We start from the raw sequence: 8,075 nt of genomic DNA, 5'->3' as shown, positions 1-8,075 counted from the left end.
ACTACAATTCCCGGCATGTCTATCGCTTTTCCTTTACTGCGCATGTGTACTGACCACTGTGACGCTTTACCCAGGTAACCGCACTCTCTACCAACCCTGAATCCAGCAGCATTCAAAGAAATTTAGGGTGGGGAACAAATGCCTCGCGAAGCCTCACCATTGACAGACAGTGACGGACCGCCTTTTGCCCCAATCAGGTTGCGGAACCGGGCAGGAGACGCAGTGGCCGTAGGCGTGGCTAGGGAGGTGGGCGGCGCATCAGGGTAGGTTGCGCTGAGTCTTGTTGCGAAGGTAGGCTAGTGACGTCGCATGTACCGCAGTGATGGAGCAGGGACGGTGGCAGGGGCAGCGGGGTTAAATGGGGAGAGGGATATCCACCGGAGAATTATCTGGAAGGACCAGGGAGCTCTGCCTTCCCGAACGACACGGAGGGCAATGAAGGGCCGCTGCCCTTTCGCCTGTGTGGACTGAGGCTCCGCGCAGGGATGCGCTGCCCACCTCCAGGTAAGGACATCTCTTTATCAGGCCCCCTCATAGCCCCCAACCCCCGACTGCATCACACACCCAAGCCGCAGCGTCACAAGAGAGTGTCTGATGGGAGGCCGACAGTGTGATAGCGGTCTCGGAGGTCCTAGAATTAAATCACATGGGCGTGGATGCCCTGTGCCGAGGAAGTGACGAGCACTGAACTTGGACCGGGGACCAGGAGGCTGTCATTCAGACGAGTTCACCTCTGCACCCCCTGCCTGTCCTCCATGGGTGCACTGCTTCCCCTTCATGCATGCCTCCCCTTGATGCATGCCTGCCTCCAGGCAGTCTTTCATTAATTCTTGCATTCAGCACTGTTTGCCGTTCTTCCACTCACTATGCATTGAAAACAATAGGCTTTGCGTTCCTTCATGCAGTCATTACTTCCTTCATTAAGTCATTCTTGCATCCAGTCCTTCATGCGATTCTTCCATGCTCTATGCATTGAGTTCCCCAGGCTTGTCATTCCTCATGCAGTTCTTCCTCCATGCAATCATGAATTCATCCTTACATTCAACCCTTGATGCAATTCTTCCACTATTGTATATCTGAGGCTTTGCATCCCTTCATTCAGTTTTCTTTTATGTAGTCTTTTTTCCCTGTATGCAGTCATTCATTCACATTGGCCTTCGTTCATGCAGCCATTAATTCATCCTTGATTTCAGCCATTCATGCAGTTCCTCCCCTCGCTATGCATTGAATTAGTGCAGTGTGTCTACTTTTTATGCATTGATTTCCCGTGCTTTGCAGTTCTACATGCATCCCTTAATTCTCGCAGTCCTTCCCTCTTGTAGTAATTAATTCATTATTGCATACAGTAATTCGTGTAGTTCCCCCATCCTTTGTAGAGTGAATTACTGATGTTTCCCCATTCTGAGTGCTTACTTCCCTTTCTTCTGGTATTTTTGCTTTCTTCATGCAGTCACCCCTTCTTTATGACCCTTATTGCTCCCTTCATGCTTTACTTCAATTTGCAGTCGCTCCTTACTTCATGCTTTCACTTAATCTACTTCTTTCTTCGTGCAGCGATTAATTATGTAATGTTAGCAGTTTTCATGTTACCACTGCCACACACACACACACCCCTTCGTTTACTCAGTGCTTCTTCATCCAGTCCATAATTCCTCGTCATGCACTCCTTTATTGATGCCCTACTTCTTATTTCCTTCTGGGATGCAGTCATCATTCCTTCCCTACATGCGTTAACTTCTTACTGCCTTTTATTGTTTCATGCAGCCTTTGCTGCATTCATCCCTACATTAATTATTTTCTCATTGATTGCATTCTTTAATGCACTAATTGATTTAGAGCACGTATTTCCTCGTGTGTACACGTGTGCCTTCTCCCAGACATTCACCCTTTTTAAATTCACCAGTCTTCCTGCCTTGGTTCATGGATGCTTCCACCATCAGTTTATTTATTGATGCATTAAACCCTCTCGTCCTTGCTTCTTAATGTCTTCCTTAAAGTGTTCATCCCTCCAGCAGTTCCTCCATCATGCCCACCTCCCTCCATGCATTTACACCTTCCTCGAGATCATTCTTTCATTGCAAACATGTCCTCGTTTGTTTGACACATAAACTCACTTATTGCTCGCATTCGTCCACACTATCACACCAGTGTTCCTGCATTCATTATCCCCCTTTGTAATTGTTAAGCATATATGTATTTGATTCGTGAATGTGTTTTTTAAGGTTTTTGTTTATTCAGTCACTCCTCTGTTTACATGCCATTCATTTTGCGCGCGTGCTCCTTTATCAAAGCATCCATGATGGGTGGTGTTCTTGGGGTCACATAGGATTACTTGGGGCTTGTTCCATGCATATGCCGCCTGTTTTCATGCTGTCAGTCGCCCTCTTCCCTTTTGTTGTTATCCGCACTGGCTAATTATCTCGTGCGTGCGTGCACCGTGAGCCAGCCCTCTGCCGTGTGCCCCGAGGTGCTCAGCGTACCATCTCTGTGCAATGTTCGCCATTGACACCCCGAGTGTTTTCACGTTGGAGATGTTACACGGCGGCTGCATCAGCACCCGAATACTGATAGGCCGGGGTTAGCTGAGCTCGGGGGATTGTCAGAGTGAAACGTGCCGTGCGTGTGTGCGTGTAGAGGCTTCTGTGTGTGTGTGAGAGCATCCCACCCCCTGCCGCTCCTGATGTCTGTGTCAGAAGAGGCAGTGGGAGGAGGGAGAGGACAAAGATGGGCTTTAGTCGCTAACCTTGAGGGTGTGTGCGCGGCGCAGCGGTGGCTAGCTAGCGCCTCGGCGGAGCCTGCATCTGCAGAGACGCACACACCGCAGTGTACGTACCACAGCCAGCGCGCTGCTCACCCACAGACAGATGGCAAAGAACAGAGGGTCCTTGCTTTGGTTATGAATCCGCCCGGGGGAGGGGGCTGACTGTTATTTTGGAAGAGGATAGCTGCCCCATCTTTAAAAATAAAAACGAGGCGCTGTTAGGACTGGGCATCCGAGCTGGGCGCTGCGGTTGTCTGAGGCTGCTCTGCAGTTAGACGTGTGTCCATCGCACTTCGACTGCAGGTTCAGTTTACGGAGACGGGTTCGATCAGATATGGCCCCCGTGCAGACTGTGCCTTGCCTGTGTTGTCCCTGTGTCAGAATCTAGACTCGTATCAGTCGCGTGCGGAAGCATCGCTGGCACCTGGCAGTGCGCCAGTCTGCGGAGGGCATCTCCCGGCCTGTGGGCAGTGTTTGGTACATCTCTGGCGGATAGTGACTGAGGTCAGTCATCCCGCGAGGACAGTGTAGCGGTGGCCCTCCCTGCACCCGTCACTCTGGGCTCATCAGGTGAACGCTGCTGTCAGATGCTCTTAGCTGTGTGCAGAGGCTGCAGAACGGGCTCTTTAAATGCGCTGCTCTGCATGGGGACTGAAAAAACCCGTAGTAACACGAGGCCGTCCTTCGTGTGCCGAGCTTCCATTTTCATAGGTTCATCCCTGCATGTGATATACAACGCCCAGGGTTAAACGAGGGCCTGTGGTCGTTTGGAAAACTAACAATGCTTCAATATTGTTTTGGAAATGTCTTTGTGCCTTGTTATAAAATTATATTTTTTGTATTTGATCCACGATCGAGGCCTTCGTTCTCAGATTTAGAGCACACACCCAAGGCCGGTGCTGTAGCATTTGTCTCGCTGCCTATTCTGAGCCGCTGCTTTGAGACTGCTGTATCATATTGCACGTACCAGGCATGCATGCAAGCTTTCCATCCTGCAATATTCTGATAGGGTGTGTCCTTGCACAATGGAAAGAAAATGTTTTGCTTTGATAACCGGCTCCCAAGGTGATGGTGCTGTTCAAGTGTCAAAGTAGATAAAAAAGTACTCTCCACCAAACAAGCATCGCAAGCAGTGATGGCATTTTGTCGAATACTATGTGTTATACTTCCGCGTGCTGCACGCTGAAAAGGCAAATTGGCTTGAATTGGTAGATCAGAGCGAATGGGGGATTGCTGATTATGACAAAAAGCATAATAAGAGATCTTTGTATTGGCAGCTAGTCTTGAGTTTTCTCTTGACAAAAGATAATGTTTTACTGTTGTCCCATACTGAATTCATCGTTCCAACCGAGCTGTAGAGAATTAAATGTTTTCATTTTTTAAACAGTGTTAGACTTTGGTAATTTTGGAAATTTGCGATCGATCGAAATGGTTAATCTAGGAGCTTGTAATCGTTTTTTGTCTTTTTCTTAATTTGATGCCTTTTATATCTAACATTTTTCTCTTGAAAAAAACTCTAGCTAGCGCAAGTAGAATAACTGCTTTTCATGCATGCATCTCACGGCTCTTTAGGTGGGTTGTTTACTGTTTTATTCTGTACCGCTCTTAAGTTTAGCTACCTTTGTTACTGCATATCCACTTGACGATTCCCTTGAGTTGGCTGGAGTGAATGAAATGAGCAAAAGTCGCTCTCCCATTCTTTTCATCCAAGTACTTTTTATAATGTAAGTAGAATCCATGCTCATGAAGTTGGAATAGGTAGTCCTCCTTGCGGCCAAAGCAACCTTCACCCAGTCTCCCCATACCTTAATGGGTGTCTCTGGTACTTGGCGCTCTTCTTTTGCTGGCTTGCTAGCACACCTTAAGTACCTAGGATTTTATTAAAAGGACAGTTTGCCCTTCCGGCCTCTAGTACACCAGTTAAGCATAACCCATGCAGCTAAAAAAAAGGAGCAAACCAACTAACATTCAATCAATCAATCAGCACATTTATATAGCGCACTACTCACCCGGAGGGTCTCAAGGCGCTTGGAGGGGGGCGGGGGGGTCCGCTACTGCTCGAACAGCCAGGTCTTGAGCTGCTTCCTGAAGGCGAGGTGGTCTTGGGTCGGGAGGGTGTTCCAAGTCTTGGCGGCCAGGTAGGAGAAGGACCTTCCTCCTGTGGTGGCTCTTCGGATGAGAGGGACGGCGGCGAGGGCGTTGCTGGTTGATCGGAGCTGACGAGTGGGAGTGTAGAAGTTGAGGCGGCTGTTGAGGTATCTTGGGCCTTGGTTGTGTAGGGCTTTGTGTGCGTGGGTGAGGAGGCGGAAGGTGATTCTCTTGTTGACCGGGAGCCAGTGCAGGTCTCTCAGGTGTCCGGAGATTTGGCCATGTCGGGGGACGTCGAGGATGAGTCTTGCTGAGGCGTTCTGGATCCGCTGGAGTCTCTTCTGGAGCTTGGCGGTGGTTCCGGCGTAGAGGGCGTTGCCGTAGTCCAGTCGGCTGGTGACGAGGGCCTGGGTGACCGTCTTCCTGGTCTCGGTGGGGATCCAGCGGAAGATCTTCCGTAGCATGCGCAGGATGTTGAAGCATGACGAGGAGACGGCGTTGACTTGTCTGGCCATGGAGAGGGAGGAGTCCAAGATGAAGCCCAGGTTGCGTGCGTGGTCCGTTGGTTTGGGTGCGCTGCCCAGGGCGGGGGGCCACCAGGAGTCGTCCCAGGCGGAGGGCGAGGATCCCAGGATGAGGACTTCCGTCTTATCTGAGTTCAGTTTCAGGCGGCTGTTCATCATCCACTCGGCTACGTCTTTCATCCCTTCGTGTAGGTTGGTTCTGGCGGTGGCGGGGTCGTTGGTGAGGGAGAGGATCAGCTGGGTGTCGTCGGCGTACATTAAGAATTGGGGTACAATAAAATCATTCAACAGCAATCTAAAATCAGTAGCACTGAACTGAGAGGATCGGTTTGTTCTCACATTATCAATTGCTCAAAACAGATATACTTCCTCGTGTTCCAAATCAAGTTGATAACCATTCTTTTCAGAACCTTCCCCCGCTTAGCGTCGGGGTTCTAGAGGGATCAGCCCTTCCACCGTGATTGTCCATGTCCTGGAGTGTTGCACCATTGCCTTCCACATGTAACCAGATTAACTTTAGATTCTCTTTTAAACTGGGTGCGGAACATGGGAAATAGTACAAAGCAGCTAGTTGCATGTTCCACCTTTAGCAATGGATGCAGTTAAATCTCTTTTGCATCAAATGAATGAAAATGGACACGTGGTTTTGGAGTCCGGTATGTACTGACACCTTTCCCATCCATCTATTTAGGCTTACTGGGTGCACCTCCAATGCCAACACAAAAAGTGTGAAACCTGCATGTATCCACCAAGACCTTTTCTATTATATCCTCCTTTTTTAGGGACTGCCGCACCCCTCTTGCAACTCCTTCACAAAATCACCTTGGATGATGGGCCGACTCCACACTTTATGGTTCCTTTTATGTAAATACAGTTTAGCGCCTCCTTTAGCGCCTCCTGCCAGTTGGAACTGATCTCCATGACACCACAGGAAGTGATATACAAGTACTGGTATTCCAAAACAAATGTACGTTGAATAAAGTCATTTACAACACTCACTAACCTACATTTATAATGTGCATTGTGCATACTACATTCAAGCACTCTTGGCGTCTTCTCCAGCAGCACTTAGCTTTCCAGCATTTGTTTAGCTTTTTCTTACTGTAAGTGTGAGCATGCAGTGTAAGGATTTCTAACAATCTAGAACAAACTGAGGTTGTGACAAAACATGGTGTCACTTAACAGTTGCATTCGGTGTACTTTCTGAAGACCCTGATATCTCTAGTCTATAAATGTTAATCATTTCACATCTGAGGGATGGCTTTTTCTTGGGGGTTGGGGGAGTTAAGAGGGGAAGGTCAGGCAGCAAGGTTAGTGTGTTGCCATTAGGTGGTGGCAAATTACAAGTAAAGACCAGATATACTGTATTTTTATTATCATACCTTCCGTGCTCCAATTGCAAAATATTTCTTAGCCTGGAGTGAAGCTAATCGGTATACTGTTTCTGGCATTAAAGAATGGAGCACGAGATACACTTGAAGCGGGAATGTCAGAATTGAACTGCTTGCGCCCCCTTCTTGGACAGGGGCCACTAAAAAATGCATGCTGCAGAAGGCCCACGCAACATAAATGTACAGATTTTAAATCCATTCAACAAATGCAAAGTCCAGTGTGTCAATCATTTGCTTTGCTAAACATCTCATTAGCATCAACATAATTTGTATAAGTCACTCTTATATTCTGAGGCTCATCGTATGCAGAGTGTTGATGACCTGCTATCATTTAACTTCTCGGATGTTTGCATACCTCTGCCAGAGAACTTTTTAAAAGAATAGTTTTTAAGTTGTTACATCATATACACCTCTTTGTGCGCCCATAATCTGTAATTTTTCGACACACGCAGGGCTATGTGTCAGTGTAAACCTCACATCACTATCATTGCAGCTGAAAGATATTTGAAAAATCTAGCTATATTTCATTTTTTAATAAACATGCTCAATATTGTTTTCTATTTCTGAAATAGACAAAGCTGAATGCCATAATGTCTGAAGTCTGGCAATACAAAATATATGTGGGTTTGTGTAGGGAATGTACTCCTTACATTCAGTTGATAATATAGTAGCTGATTAGTAAATTATGGCAGTCACTCTTTATGGTGTGCTGGCCATTTAATGATTGATATCAAATTCAGAATTCTATGGAAAGCATAAAACTATGTATTACCTGGGGGGCGTGACCTGGCAAGGCCGACCCGCCTGGAATCCTGTTCAATCCTGACACTGCTGTAGTCCTTAAAGGGTAAAAATCTGCCTTGCGAGCCCCTGTGGTGCCGTGCCTGAACCTTGCGGCAGCCATCGAGTATTGGGGGCAGCAAGGTGGAACACAGCAGCTCCGGAACTGGTGGCTGTAGCGACTCAAGCTGGGCCTGGGTGCTGCTAGCAAAAGGGACGCCAATGGGCGGAGGCATCCCCGGCGGGCAATCGGGAGTTGAGAGGCCCTAATGTGGTGGCCCCAATGCGGGGGGATCTGGTCGGGGGGCAGTGGCTGCCCTTTAGAGGAGGCATGTGGGGCTGACACAGTCCGCTTGATCAGCCGGCTGAGTGGGGGCAACTGATTTTGGACAGCCCTGCGGCGGTGGAGGTCGCTGGACCCCGAGGAGTTTGGCAGCATAGGCACCTTGCGGGGTCCTGAGAGGAAAGCCGGGGATCCCTGGTCCATGCTAGGTTATGTCCGGGGGGCCGTCGTGTAATCTGAAGCCTGCG

At 48.4% G+C, this 8,075-nt stretch overlaps 1 protein-coding gene across 1 annotated transcript in view; it reads left to right on the top strand.

The window, feature by feature from the left end:
* The first annotated feature begins 205 nt into the window (after positions 1-205).
* The window catches only part of TTBK2 (tau tubulin kinase 2), a 631,485-nt gene continuing 623,615 nt past the window's right edge, over positions 206-8,075 (top strand). The window contains exon 1 of the mRNA XM_078659515.1: positions 206-504. The gene's annotated coding sequence lies outside the window, so the exon portion shown is untranslated. The remainder of the gene's footprint in view (positions 505-8,075) is intronic.

The sequence above is a fragment of the Lissotriton helveticus genome, chromosome 9 (assembly GCF_964261635.1).
Source record: "Lissotriton helveticus chromosome 9, aLisHel1.1, whole genome shotgun sequence".
In the NCBI taxonomy this organism is placed as follows: domain Eukaryota; kingdom Metazoa; phylum Chordata; class Amphibia; order Caudata; family Salamandridae; genus Lissotriton; species Lissotriton helveticus.
The sequence above is the reverse complement of the archived record's forward strand: the minus strand, read 5'-3'. Positions and strand labels throughout refer to the sequence as shown.